Raw genomic sequence first — 15,482 nt, forward strand, 5'->3', positions numbered from 1 at the left:
CACTCTGAAATCGAGGAAACCAAGGCACCCAAGAGAAGTAGGATAGCTCAGTAGTTAAAACTTCCTGGGGTTGGCTTCAAGCATGACCATTAACTGGCCATGTGACTACATTTAAGACACTGAACCTTGCTTTCCCTTAGTTTCCTTCTTTGAAAAATAGTGATCACTGAATGTGTAGATTGCTTTGGGTAGTATTGACATGTTAACAATATTTGGAAACAATCAACAAAACTAAAAGGCAACCGACGGAATGGGAAAAGATATTTGCAAATGACGTATCAGACAAAGGGCTAGTATCCAAAATCTATAAAGAACTCACCAACCTCCACACCCAAAAAAACAAATAATCCAGTGAAGAAATGGGCAGAAAACATGAATAGACACTTCTCTAAAGAAGACATCCAGATGGCCAACAGGCACATGAAAAGATGCTCAATGTCACTCCTCATCAGGGAAATACAAATCAAAACCACACTGAGATACCACCTCATGCCAGTCAGAGTGGCTAAAATGAACAAGTCAGGAGACTATAGATGCTGGAGAGGATGTGGAGACACGGGAACCCTCTTGTACTGTTGGTGGGAATGCAAACGGATGCAGCCGCTCTGGAAAACAGTGTGGAGGTTCCTCAAAAAATGAAAAATAGATATACCCTATGACCCAGCAATAGCACTGCTAGGAATTTACCCAAGGGATACAGGAGTGCTGATGCACAGGGGCATTTGTACCCCAATGTTTACAGCAGCACTTTCAACAACAGCCAAACTATAGAAAGAGCCTAAATGTCCATCAACTGATGAATGGATAAAGAAATTGTGGTTTATATACACAATGGGATACTACTTGGCAATGAGAAAGAATGAAATACGGCCTTTTGTAGCAACGTGGATGGAACTGGAGAGTGTTGTGCTAAGTGAAATAAGTCATACAGAGAAAGACAGATACCATATGTTTTCACTCTTATGTGGATCCTGAGAAACTTAACAGAAGACCATGGGGGAGGGGAAGGAAAAAAAAAATTAGAGAGGGAGGGAGCCAAACCATAAGAGACTCTTGAAAACTGAGAACAATCTGAGGGTTGATGGGGGTGGGAGGGAGGGGAAAGTGGGTGATGGGCATTGAGGAAGGCACCTGTTGGGATGAGCACTGGGTGTTGTATGGAAACCAATATGACAATAAATTTCATATTAAAAAAAATAAATAATTAGAGTTTCCTAAAAAAATAAAAAAATAAAAAATAGTGATCATAGGAGGTGAGGGTGATCCGGCTGCAACATTTATCACGTCATTGATCGCCAGGGTTGATTCTGCCGATCTGGTTGGCTAGGCGGGTGTCCCCTTCCTCCCTCACTGGTTCGTATGTTTTCCTCCCAAAGCCGTGTACTCGACTGAAGAGCACGACCGTCGCCAACAGAGGAGGACCAGTCTTAGGTCAGGGGTATATGAGTAGCTGCCCTTCCTTGCTAGACCCTCCAGACAAGCTCTCCAGGTGCTTTTGCAGAAGAAGGTAGGGAAGCCAAGCTTTCAAGACTCCAAACACGTCCAAGTGAAGCACTACAGGTGGCAGTCTGCCTTCTTTAGGGGAAACGAAAAGAAGCAAAAAGGTCACAGCCGTACTTCCTTGACGCGCTATTGTGACGTTTGAATGAGTTAATCCATGTCGAGTGTCACGTAGGTAGCACATATTAAGCGCCAGGTATGGTTGTTACTATCATTGCCAAGGCTGAGATTGGAATGCAGGTCTGACCCTAACTCTGCACTTGTTTCACCACTGCCTCTTGGCAGAAGGGGTCGTGGTGGATCCAGCAACAGCAGGAGGCTGGGGTGCAGAACGGGGTACCATAAGGGCGCCATGAGGGTCCGGGGGGAGAGTGCTGTGATGAGGTCGAAGATTTGGGGTGATGAGTGGCATGAGAGAAAGTTGGGTGTGTAGGGGGACGTACTAGTGTTGCCCTTCAGAACAGGACACACGGCTCACTTAGGAAGTTTGGCCAGGCTATGACTCGGTGAGCGCTACCCCATACCTTTTCCTTTGATTTCAGCGCAGGCCGGGGCTGTGTGTCCTGTTCTGATGTCATATCCTCCCACACTGTACAAACATGGGCACCCATCTATACACACGATGGCGTGACGCGTAAAGTCCAAGTCCTCAACGTGACAGAGGCGAAGGCGTGCATACTTCTGTAGCCGCGGCTCTTGTCCCGCCCCGCTGTGCTGTGGTCGTCCGGAATTAAGCTGCGACTCCCCAAAGCCCACTGGGATGTAGGCCCTGGGAAGGCAGGACCAGGGCCGTCCCACCCCACTGTAAACCCTACCACCTGGGGTGGTGCCTAGTATACAGTAGGTGCTCAGTGAAGGGTAGAAAGAAGGGATGAGTGTGCGAAGGTTCTTTCACACCTCTGGACTTTTCCATACACTCTTCCCTCCGACTACAAAAGCTTTCCCCCTTTCTGTTTACTTCATCAGCTTCATCAGTTTCATCAGCTAAATCAGCTTCATTAGTTACCGCTTCCAGAAGGCATGGCCTCCTTCTTTCCCCCTGGTATGTATCCCATTGTATTGCAATTCCCTCTGTTTTTTTTTTTTTTTTAAGTTTATTTTATTTTTGGGAGAGAGAGAGAGAGAGAGAGAGAGAGAGCAAAAGGGGGGAAGGGAAGAGAGAGAGGGAGACACAGAATCCGAAGCAGGAGCTGTCAGCACAGAGCCCGACATGGGGCTCGAACTCCCAAACCGCGAGATCACGACCGGAGCCGAAGTCCGATGCTTAACCCACTGAGCCACCCAGGCGCCCCTGCAATGCCGTCTTTATCAGTCCGTCCGGGCCATTGAGCTCTGCCCGGCACCTCCCGCGGGAGCCCCACGGGAGGCCCCAGGACCTGGCTGTGAGCACGAGTGAGCGTGCACACCGCGCGCAGGCGCACACACGTCCTCTCGGGAGCCGTTCCGCTCTGGCCCCTCCGGGAGAGTGAGTCACCGAGGTAAGTACCAGGTGACTCAGGACAGTGGCAGATGTCTCTCTCCTCCTTTTCTGGCAGCGGGGGAAGCTCGGCTCAGCCTCCACAGTTACTCTGGCAGTCGGAATTCAGAGAGAGGAGCAGCTGACAGCAGACGCCCAGCGCCTGCGCCTGGAGTCCGTGATCAGCCTTGGGACTTTTAATGAGTGTTCTCCGGAGCAGAGTCTCTAACAAACCATCCTGGACTCCCTTGATCAGTTTAATTGGAGGACAGACGGTCTTAAACATTTTAAAAAGCTGACAGAAGGATCTAATTCCCCAGGCTTTCCCTCCAGCTAGGCGTGTGCTTCCCAAGCTCCCTTTCTTGGACACGTGCGAGGCTTGCGTGTTTGACCTTTAGTGGATTCTAGATCAGTACGTTCCCAGTTCTGTTTCTGAGCGTGATCTTTTGTCCTTTGGAGCGCACGCGGGCGGATACCAAATTCTCCATTAGTTCTGAGGTCTGGCTAGTGGGCACACATTTGAGAGAGGGATCACTCGGGGGGGGGGGGGGGGCATTTTGATGCCGGTGGATGCCACAGGATCCCGCTTATCTGTTATTATAAAGCATGTTCACAGCGAACTGTCTTTCCGCTCCCGGACGATTTAGGCAGCGCTGTAGAATTTCCTAGCAATCGACATGTTTCTTTGCATTAAATGGGTTTTTGTTTTTTCTTAGCAAATTAAAATACTTGGAAAATTGAATTTTTGTATGAATGGTATGTATCACAGAAGCTGATAAATGTGAGATTAATGGCCAAAAAGAGACATTTCAGATGGATAATTTAGATTTTTATCATTTATTAATCATGGAAAATAAACCTGCTGTATAAGTAATTTTAGTTTTATCAAGAAGATAAATCGTTCTGGCTAATGAACGTATAGATATTCTATGCCAAAGGCATTTGGAGTAATCTGTTAATCATTTAACTGTGTCAGGGCATATGCTATGTCTATATAAAGCAATTAAAACACATAACTTTCTCCGCCGAAATGTGTGTTGGCCTTCACTGCCTAAAGCAAATTAAAATGCATTTGTCTTAGCCTGGGTTTCGGTGGCACGGTATCCAGAGGCAGAAAACATGAGAGGCTGTGGGTGTCATGGCAAAGAAAGACTAGCTCCATCTCTCACTCTCGGGGTGAGGTTGCAAATCACTCGCAGAGTGGGGCTGTGCTAATGAGGACAGACTTTCTGGCTCCCAAGTACCTATCGCAGGGGATGGGTTCTCGGGCGGCAAGTCCCAGGGGACCTTTTCCTCTCCCCGTGCCTGGGGATTTACATCTGTAGCTCCCATTAGCACTAATGGGTGTTCCCCGCATACAAACAGTCCCCTCACTGATGGAGGGACAGACCCCTGAATAATATTCTTGCTCCATCTATCTGGTGTTCGGAGTTGGACAGAGGGCTGCATTAACGGGGCTTTGATGGCGTTGCGGTGCCATTATGCTAATCGAGATTTGTGTCAGCTCCGTTTTAGAGGGTCATAATTCTACTTTGAGAACCCCCTGTCGACGGAAACAAATTCTAAAATATTAATATTCTTTGCTTCCCCTGCAAACGAACCATCGCCCCCTCCCACCACCACCCGAAAAATAAATGGCTATTTTACTCACTCGGCGCTGGTTTGTGGAAGGCGATTTTCACTCCGCTTGCTTTCCAGGCATCCTTCCACCCGACTGGCCTGGAGCTCGGGGCTCGGCCTCGATCGGCCTCCCCTGCGCGACTCTGGCAGGGGTGAGTCTTAGAGGACCCCCGCCAGGGAGGCGCACAGCGGAGAGCGTCGGGGAGCACCCGAGGAGAGCAACGGCAAAGAGGGTAGTAGCTTGACGTTTGTGTGCAGCCTGGAGGCTGAAGCCCACTCACCCTGGGAATCAGCTCTCTGATTCCCGGGGTTGCTAGGAACCTAGCATCCCGTGGGCAGGTTCCCCCCCAGAGCTTGTGAGAAGGAGCGAGGGCATCCTCATTTCTACCTGGGCGTCCAAGGTGTGGCGGCAGCAGCGTGGCGAGCCGACAGGTGTAGGCACGGACACATGAGCTCGACGTTGGCTTTCGTCCTTGTCTCTTACCGGCTCTATAAGCTCTTCAGGTCTCAGCTTCCTCACCTGGAACCCAGGGGAGGCAATTTGCCTGACCTCGTGGGGTCTTCCGGAGGGGTCAAGGAGTTAAGTCACATGAAGGTTTTAGTTCTAGAGTAAGGACTCAGTAGATGTTTCCTTAGACCGAAGGCCGGTCCCAACCGGGACAGACGAGCACGAAACTGGCCTACTGGAAGTCCAAGAGAAGCAAAGCACGGATTCTATTAAGCGCACCTCTTTTCTTAGCCACACTGAGGTCATGGCAACAGCAGAACCAGCCGGGCTACGTGGGGTTTTGGGGGATCGCTTCGCCTGTGTTAGGTAGACATGAGAGGCAATCAGCCAGAGATCAGAATATTGGGCGCCTGGGGGACTCAGTTGGTTAGGCATCTGGCTTTGGCTGAGGTCGTGATCTCATGGTTTGTGAGTTTGAATCCTGCATCAGGGGAGCTCAAGCCCCACTTTGGGTGAGCCCTGCTTCTCTCCCTCTCTCTCTCTCTCCCTGCCCCTTGTGGGATTCTTTCTCTCCCTCCACCCTCACTCACTTGTGCCCTCTCTCTCTTAAACAAACAAACAAACAAACAAACAAACAAACAAACAAACAAAAGATCAGGGGCACCTGGCTGGTTCAGTCGGTTGAGTGTCCAACCTTGGCTCAGGTCATGATCTCATACTTCGTGGGTTTTAGCCCTGTATTGGGCTCTGTGCTGACAGCTTGGAGCCTGGAGCCTGGATCCTGCTTCAGATGCTGTCTCTCTCTCTCTCTCTCTCTCTGCCCGTCCCCCAGTTGTGCTGTCTTTCTCTCTCAAAAATAAATAAACATTAAGAAAAAAATTAAAAAGAAGATCAGAATATCAATGCTATTATTGGTAAAATCTTGAACGAAGAGACTGCCATGGCTCTGTGGGGTCTTTCTTAGAATTAAACTGACTAACCCTGATACTTGCAGAGCAGGACTCCTGCTTGGGGGAGCAGACACAGGTAGGCAAGTCTTAATGAGAGAGCCCAGAAGCTACCCGAGTCGGGTTTCTTCTTCCAAAGTGTCCATCAAGTAAGTCCCTTCTCCCAGCATGGAGAAGAGAGAGGCATGGAGTGAGGGAAGCCAATAGTGTTGCCCTAAATGATATCTTCCACCATAGAAACAAGGCAAGTGGGGAATAAATGTTCCTCCTAAACAGGTTGCAAGGTGTTGAATGAATTTGTTCTCTAAAGAGTTTGAGGCACAACTTTCTCAGTGCTGTGCTAGGGCAGCGTCCCCGGAACCCCTATGTTGTAGAGTGATAATCTTTATCTTTCCCCATTTTTTTGACCCCCAACATCCACTGATCTGGATTGTACCGAGGCCCGTGAGGAAAAGGCAGGCTGGGAAGTCATTTTCTTTTTTTCTTTTTTTTTCTTTTTTTTTTCAACGTTTATTTATTTTTTTTTGGGACAGAGAGAGACAGAGCATGAACGGGGGAGGGGCAGAGAGAGAGGGAGACACAGAATCGGAAACAGGCTCCAGGCTCCGAGCCATCAGCCCAGGGCCTGACGCGGGGCTCGAACTCCCGGACCGCGAGATCGTGACCTGGCTGAAGTCGGACGCTTAACCGACTGCGCCACCCAGGCGCCCCTGGGAAGTCATTTTCTAATGAGCAAGGTGGACGTGTCGGCACTGTAAAAGTCCAGAAAAGACAGTCTTTTACGTAGATGACGTCTGAGAAAAAGGGAGGTGCTGAGGGCATTTTGAAGGAGAAGAGGTGTTTAGAAAAGACGAGGGGCGGTGGTGGTGGGTGGGCACGTGAGAGAGGACAGCTGCCCGGTGTGTACCTCTGTGAGCATCTTGAGTGGTCTTGGTGTCACGTTTTCTGGTAGAGAGGCTCCCCTGCATCTTTTCCAAACCCCGGCTGCTGCCCTCTGTTCTCTGACAGCTCTAACCAGGTCTGATTGTCGTGGTTTGCTGACCCTCGGGATGGCTCTGACTCCCGGGCCCGGAGAATGAGGCGGAGAGTCCCTCCCCTCCCCTCCCCTCCTTGCGTCTTTCCCTCTGGCCCCCGGTCCCCAAGCCCGGCACTGGGACGACCGCAGCCAGCAGTGGACTCATCGCCCCTCGATCCCTCACTGCCGCAGGTCCGCACTGGTCCCCTCTCCTCAACCCTTCACCAAAGGCCTTCCAGGCACGCCGAGAATGAATGGTCACTGACTTGTTACAGAGCCAGGGCATCGCACTGTAACCACCTCCGCCCCTCCTGTCTTATTTCCATTGAATTATCTTCTCGGTTCTTTGTTCTTATTGGATTCCTTTTCTAAGTTTTTATCCCCAAATAAAATCAGCTTCTTTTCTGGTCACGGAGGTCTGTGCACAGCAGTCTTCGCTACTTTTTGGTGCCTGGGCGCCTGGAAAGCCTCTCTGGGGAGGGAAAGGAGGGAGGGGGGTGGGTTGCTGCTTGGGCAGTTCGGATGTGGGCGTCTGGCCAGCTCCGGAAGGCTGGCCCACTCCAGAGTCTCGAACACAGATTCCCTGCTGAGTAGCATGTTGGTGCCAGCAGACTGCCAGGCGGGCCCCCTGATGTTTGTAATACACAGATCCATATCAGCGTTATGAAGTTCCATATTAATATGATGCTAAATAGGGATTCCGATGCTTGCGAGAGGGGGATGGGGAAGCACGGAACGAGGTCACCAGTAAAAATGAAAGCCCCGGGACTGGAATAGCAGCAGACTTGCAGGTGACTGTCGAGATGCATTAGCACTAGGGGGAAGCTCGAACAGCATCTGCCTGCATTATTCTTGGTTCCAGCCCAGTGCCCCCTCTCTCCTCTTTCTCATTGAATTTGATGCTTTATGGAAGCTGCAACGTCATAAAAATAACACTCTGCTGCATCCTTCACCCCGGGATCTCAAAGCCCTCCACGGACATTAATATTTATCGCTAGGAACCTGGGATGTCGGTTGAGAAATATTATCCCAATTTTACAGATGAGGAACTTGAGATTGGGTGGTTAAGTGACTTGGCAGAAGTCACTCCCTACCTACTGAGTGGTGGGGCCATGCCCTGGGCCAGATCCCAGAAAAGTAGGCTGAGCCCTTGGCAGAATGGGAGAATGCCCTTTGTTTAAACGGAAGAAGACAGAGTATGCCCTGAACACGCCGGAGGAAGGCAGGACAAGCAGTCTCGTCTCCTCTCTCTGACTTTGGTTCTCCCCTTGTCAGGCTTGAAGGAGTTGGCTCTTATGGCCTTTTCAGGTTTTTACTTTTCTGCTAACCTTGCCGGTCAAATCTGCCAGCTCAGGGTCCATGGCTGGGGCGTAGTGGACAGTTTCAGTTATGGAACCTTCCGAAAGTATGGAAGGGTCCACTTGCCAGCGGGACGTCTCAAACGGTCAAGAAGAAGGGAGACCTTGCCCTAGAAAGGCACCTTGCTATGGCCCCTTGCCATAGAAATTCTCTCAGCCTGGGAAGATGAAGGCCGGGAGGAGAATACCATCTAATTTGATGGAGTCTTGAGAATTTGGGGGAAGGGTAGACCATTGGTTTAGGATTCTAGAACCATGGGCATGTTTTTTCCCTTACTTTGTAGTTGTTCAGGAGGTATAAGAGGCCGTTCTGCACTCGCCTGTGTAAATGTGGGCGCTTCTGTCTCTGGGCAAATGCGTAGCTTTAAAAAAGTGGGTTAGAGACATTTCTGGATGAAGCATCCATTTTGAAGCACGTATCTGACTATTTGGGTTGATACCAGGAGGCAATGCCGCAGTTTTAGCTTCCAGCACTTAGTGTCTGGCTGCAGAAGAAAACTGAGAGAGCGGGTAGCATGGTGCTTTGCTAAGCATTTGGAAAGCTCTGACAACGGGCCATAGACTGTGTGGCACCGAGAACGCGTAGCCGCATCGAACAGAGCTTCTGCCTGGCTGGTGGGGGCCCCCCAGGCTAGTTGGGGCGCGGCACACATGCAGGTGAATAATTCTGGGGTTGTGTGAGCTGAGCTGCCGGGGAGACTGGTACACCGTGCTGTGGGAGCACGGAGGAAGAGGTGATTCATGTCAGAGAAATTCTCCTTGCAGATTATGCTCTCCCCAAACTGGCTTTGATGAGGCTGGCACATTGTACCTATTAGGAATTGGATGGTGACCACCTGGTTCATTTTATGGGTAAACAAAAGCTGTTCTGAAACACTTGATCTAGTTGAATGTTATAGTCACGTCCTATGGAATTTTAGGAGGTGTCAAGAGCCTCCTGCAGGCATGAGAAGAACGTCATTGTCACCTGTAGCACATCTGGAGTACCATTACAGGGGAAGACATCAACGTTGCTCTGTTAGGGCCAAGTCATGCTATTTCCTTACTTCTCAAATTTTTATCAGTAGTGTTAGAACAAAATCCCAGGACTGAGTTTGCAAAGGGCTGGGTTTATTGCTTGGAGTATAAATAGGTTGTAGGCTACGTTTTGGGATGTGGTGTATTATTTGGTAGAGTTCCGGTTCCTGTGTGCCAGAGCCTTGACCAGACCTGCTGTAGACATGATGGCTTCTTCTCATGAAGGGCCTGAAGAAGATTATATAGATGGCAAAGGAAAATAAGCCATATTGGATGAATAATCGAGACAGTGACCAACCCCCCTGCCTGAACTCTGCAGAAGCCAAGCTCTGGTCAGCTGGCTGGGCTGAGAGCAGGTGGTTGAGGACACCTGTACTCACACTGGGGAGACCTCAATGGCCTCCTTTCTCTTGGTTTCTATTTCAGCTCTACGCCTGGCCTAGATGCCACATGTGAGCATGAATTTAGAGCGATGGTCCTGAGAAGAAAGCCAGAGAGACCAGGATGTGCAAGAGCTTGGATCCAAAGGGACCACAGCAAGCTGACTCAACAGCTTGAAGCCTCCTCCCTCCATCCTACCGTCCCGTAGTGCCATAGCTTAGCATATGCCTTTTTTCTCCTGGTCTTGACTCCTGTGCGAAATGACTTATCTCGAAGACAGGTCTTGGTGGTTGCAGGGATAGAGGGTCTGCCTCTTCCTCTTGTGGTCGTGTGAGCCCCAAGGAAGTAGAAATGGAGTGGTGGTTACCATAAATTGCATACAGTTTCTAAGACACTTGTCTGGCATTCCCTTTGGCCAGAGTTGCTCACATCAGTGCATGCAGCCTTTCCCAAGTTGCCTGCGTGAATGGAGTCCAGTCATCGGGCCAAACCTGGATCCCAGCCAAAGTGCCTGTGTTTTAGCGCCGTGAACCCAACCGCCTTCGACCATTGTAGTCTGGAACAGTGAAAATTGGGTTGGTTTGTTGAGAAAGTTTATCAGCCATGTTAGTTAGCATGGAAGTTAAGAGTGTGGATTCTAGAAGGAGGTGGCTCTGGGTTGAATCCCTGTGTGATGTTTGACGTATCCTGGAACTCTTTAATTCTCTTTTCCTTCAGTTTTTAGAAAAAATAAAGATGTTTATGCCATGAGGACGATAATGAGAGTTGCCAAGATTAAAGTAATAATGTATGTAGAATATTTAACACTGTGCCTCGTATATAGTAGGTGAGGCTTCGTGTCCTCATTTTAAAAATAGGGTTAAATGTTATATAGACCTCACAGGATTTTTGTTAGGATTAAATGGATTAATTCATGTAAAATGCTGGCATGTAGCGATCACTCATTAAATGTGTGTGTGTGTGTGTGTGTGTTTCACTAATATGTGCTCATTGCTATTCTGTTTAGACATTTATATAAACATTTCCAAGGAAGACCTCACAAATACTGCCCTTACCCCTATCACTTGGCCAAAAAAAAAAAAAAAAAAAAAAAAAAAGACTTGATTTGAAAAGTCTAAGTGGCCAGGACATTGTAATCAACAGACAATCTGAAAGCATTTCCTTAAAATCCCTTTTGAAAGAAAAAATAGCTTCATTCCCCAACCTTAGAAAGGCTTAAACGTTAAAAGGCAATGCTTGGATGCTTTTGTTTTTATAGTGGTTTTTTTTGTTTGTTTGTTTTTGTTGTTCCACAAAAGTACTTTTAAAAATAGCACAACCCGGTATTAGACAAATGTTTATCCGATTATATAGGCACATCAACCAAGAGAACATAATAAGGTAGAGTTACTAGAAATTCTAAACGTGAAAAACAGGCATATTAAAATGAATGAAAAATTATAGGTATTACTGCCGTAAGCTGCTTGTAATATTCTTTAACGGCATATATTTCCTGAAATTGTGCTCTGTAGTGGTTTGCTTGCAAAATGCACGAAAGCTGGTTTCCAGGGTCGGCCTGTGTGGCTGTATGCATAACCAGCACGTAGCTCCAACTTTTGTGTTTCTTCACTGTGACACTTTCCCGGCTTGCTCGTTTTTGAACTTCCTGGGGCTTTAGCCGTGTGAAGTTCTCTCATTCTTGAGTTGGATCTTCAGAGCTTAGAGCCATGTGCTGCCGGTCAGCTCAAGAGTCTGCAATAATAGCTTTGTGGGGAACCTTTCTGGAAGGCAGGTGCTGTGTGCTTGTGGTAGGTGTGGGGGAGGTGTGGCGAGGCCACTCCCAAAGGGACTCCTTCTTGAGTAGCGTCCTGAGAGATGGGGACCCAAGTGGCTTTGGGATTTGAAGGAAATGATTGTTTTGGGCCATGTTGCCCTAGATTTTGGTGGCCGCTGGGAATAACACGGAGAAAAGGGATCCATGTTATATGGGTTGACGAAAGCTGGGGACCCCAGGAGGGGATGGGTAGACAATCCTCACCTGGGGCGCCAAACCCAGAATGTGAGTACGTTTGGGAAACTGATGGCATTTGGCGGTTCGGCTGTAGTGGGGCTTGTCTTGAAGATGCTATTCTATTTTTCAGAGAGGGGACCCCTGTCAAGAGTGCGTGACAGCCACAGCCGTGCCCAGGACAGGGGACTGGGGACTGGGAAGTGATGGGCATGGGCACAGAGTCAAAGGGGAAGTGAACGTGGCTTTTCTTCCTTTTCTCTTTCCCACACCAAAGAGCATGAGAGGCTCAGGGTGCTTGTCCGTGAGATGAATTGCTAAGTGTGAAGTTTACCGGCTTTTTGGAGTAAGCGATGTCTGACGGCCATTTGCTCGGCCTTGTCACGGGGACGGGACACTCCGAGGTACACTTGGGTGGGCCTTAAGCCTCCAGTGTTGCAATTCCCACCTAAATAAATGATACTTTGGGTGGATTTGCATCGATACGTTGGACAAATTCGGAGGAAAGTAATCCATGAGTCTGTTGAGGCCAGCTGCTGCTCCCCTTGAAAAGGTCAGTAGAGCATTGCATTAAAAAGCACATTTTTAGGTTTTGCTCCTGGAAACTCATGGATTTTGTTCAGATTTCACACCCTCCCCCCCCAACAGCCACAATATTGGCATGTTCTCTCTTTGGTTAAGGTGGTACAGCTTGACTGAAATAAACACGAAGAGAGCGTAGGAAGACATCTTTTGATGGGTTTTATTACTAAATCACAATAAAAAAGCACTTCCAACACCACTGCTGCCACCGCAGACACATATACGGTTATTTTTCCTTTTTTTCTCTGGGCAACTGTATCCTGGAGATTCCCAGTCCTTAGCACACACTCTCATCTGCATTTTTATCTTTGTCCGCTCAGCCGTGCTTTTCACTGCCTGCCCTGAACTCATCCCTTCTGTTGCCTTTTCCAGATTCATTGTTGATCTTATAAACGGGAGGAGGGGGCTACAACATCAGTGTCCGCCTGGGTATGCGACAGGAAAAGAAGCCCCTGAATTCGGGCTTGCTTGTCAGGAAGTGGGCAGCAGAAGTAAATTCCCTTGCGGAATTCAGGAGAGCCTGTTATCAGTGCCCTCTGCCAGGGATCGTGCAGAGTGCCAGTTACAATTGATTTCTCAATAAAATTGTGTTCAACCTTCCCCAACATAGCCCGAGACAGAAATGATGGAGAACTGTCTCACTTTAAAACTTTTATTCTTTTCAGTCAATTTTGTTGCTGGGGGTTCATTATTGTTGTTAGCCCTGGCCCATGAGATGCTTACCTCACTAGCCTTCCTAGAAGATACGAAACAGGCAGAGTCAGCCGAGGAAGTGTGGCAGCAATGGGCCACCCCCTTCCCCCCCCCCCCCCCCCCCCCCCCCCCCGCCCCAAGCCATCCCTCTAGGGCAAGGCTCCGCATCGGGTGCCACGGAAGATATCACTGACTCCCAGGATCCCAAAGTGCAGGAGTTCACTCTCTGTTTTGTATCACCTGCTCAGAGCCTAATGGGCTGTTTACAGCAGATCGTTTCTCTTCCTTCCAATCAATCACTCCCCTCACAACCCCCCCCCCCCCCCCCCCCGCATGTGCGTACTCAAGCACATACATGCTCACCCTTGCCTTCCCCTCAGAGCTCATTGCTTTGGGAATCACCAACCAACCAACCTAATTAAAACACATTTTTCCAATTTCTGGAGCAATTCCCCAAATGCTATGCCTTGCCACACCAGGCTGGGCCTCTCCGTGTGCTACCTGTATTCAGCTGCCATAGAGGCTCATCTTGTATAAAAGAAGTCGACCCATTCAGTGTTGCTTTGCATTCTGAGATCTAAAGCCCGCGTCTTTCTCTCCGGAAGCCAACCTCTTCTAAAGAAGAGAGACGTAACACATGCCACGTTCATATCACGTTACTACCTCTCCCGTCTCGGCTGCAACCTCACAACCACCACCTTCCGCCATCTTTACCAACAGTTCAACACGCAATAGGTCAGCACTGTACTCAGTCCTTTTTTTCTTTTCATTTCAGGTATTTTGATTATGTCATTGTTCTCCCTCCCCCAAGTTGGCTGTTCCCATGACTTTCTTTTTTAAGCTGTCTTCACTAATTTTTTAAGTGTATTTTCAGTGGAATTAAGTACGTTCGCAGTGTTGGGTACCCATCACTACTATCTGCCTCCATCACTCCTTCGTCTTACAAGACTGAAGCTCTGTATCAATTAACCCATAATTCTCCACTCTCCCCTTCCTCCAGCCTCTGACGACCACCATTCTGCTTTCTGTCTCTATGAATATGACTCCTATAGGTATCTTGTGTAAGTGGCATCATCTCGTATATATCTTTTATTACTGGCATATTTCATTTAGCATAATGTCCTCAAGGTTCATGGATATTGTAACATATGTCAGAATTTCCTTCCTTTTTATGGCCCGGTGATATCCCATTGTATATGTATGCCACATTTCGCTTATCCTTCCGTCCATCGATGGACACTTGAGTTGTCTCTACCTTCAGACTGTCGTGAATAATGCTGCTATGAACACGGGTATAAAACACCCTTTAAGGTTCTGTTTTCAATTCTTTTGGGTATATACTTAGAAGTGGAATTATGGGATTACACAGTAATTCTGTTCACTTTTTTCAGGAATCACCATTCTGTACTCCATAGTAGTGGCACCATTTTTGCATTCCACCAATAGATCATAAGGGTTCTGATTTCTCTACACCCTGACCAATACTTGTTATTTTCTGCTTTTTTCATAGTAGCCATCCTAGTGGGTGCGACGTGGGATCCTAAGTACTTTATATGCCTCACAACCACCCTATGCTGTAGCAGGTCTTATTTTCCTCATTTCAAAAGTCAGGAAATTGAACTTAAGCGTTCTCTTAAAACAAAACAAAAAAAAGGTAAATACGTGAGGTGATGGATGTGTTAATTAACTCAGTGGGGGGAGTCCGTTCGCAATGTAAACGCGAGTCATCATGTTGTACACTTTAAATATCTTACAATTTTATTTGTCAGTTATACCTCAGTGAAGCTGGAAAAGAAAGATCAGGGAATTGAAGCTTGGGGATAGGAGATAAGTTGTTCAAGGCTACACAGCTGGTTATACTCACATTCAGCTGGCTCTAGAGCCCTTCTAGAAAAATAAGTTTCCGGTTCTGTAAGGCCTCCTGTGCTGGCCATATTGACAGCATATCAACAAACAATTGGAAGCCCTTCTTTTCCCATTTAATGGCTAACACTGCCATATACCTTCTCAGGGAAACAGAGCTCTGCACATCGCGTATGAGTGTGGAAAAGATATTATTCCTTTGTTGTTCTAAGAAGAGCAAAGGAAAAATAAGCTAAACAACAATAGGGCAGGTCATTCTCGGTGCCATAATAGTTTTCCTAATTGGGCAGGCGAGACCAACCTGGTGACGACTCCTAGGGCTGGAAGGAGGACGACTATTTTCTGTCAGCCTGAGCAGACCACGCTCAGACCATGCCTTTGTAAAGATTTCCTAGTACAGAAGGTATTATCTTCGATTCAAGGTGAAAGGAATAGACATGTAAATGTATGCACTTCACTGACACTGGTGAAATTTTTGTTCACCAGTCCTATAGCTGAGCCCTCAATCTGTCACTTACTAGCTCATAACATTAGGTTAATTTATTTGAACCTCAGTTTTTTCATCTATGGAATGGGTGTAAAAATATCTAGCTCATAACATCTGGCCTCTTTTCC

The 15,482-nt window shown here is 47.9% G+C and overlaps 1 protein-coding gene across 2 annotated transcripts in view; it reads left to right on the plus strand.

Annotated features, from left to right (window-relative positions):
- The window catches only part of PPARGC1A (PPARG coactivator 1 alpha), a 654,387-nt gene that overhangs the window by 372,442 nt on the left and 266,463 nt on the right, over nt 1–15,482 (plus strand). The gene's annotated exons all lie outside the window — the stretch shown is intronic.

Source organism: Puma concolor, chromosome B1, assembly GCF_028749965.1.
Source record: "Puma concolor isolate L17-30 chromosome B1, mPumCon1.1.hap2, whole genome shotgun sequence".
In the NCBI taxonomy this organism is placed as follows: Eukaryota; Metazoa; Chordata; class Mammalia; order Carnivora; family Felidae; genus Puma; species Puma concolor.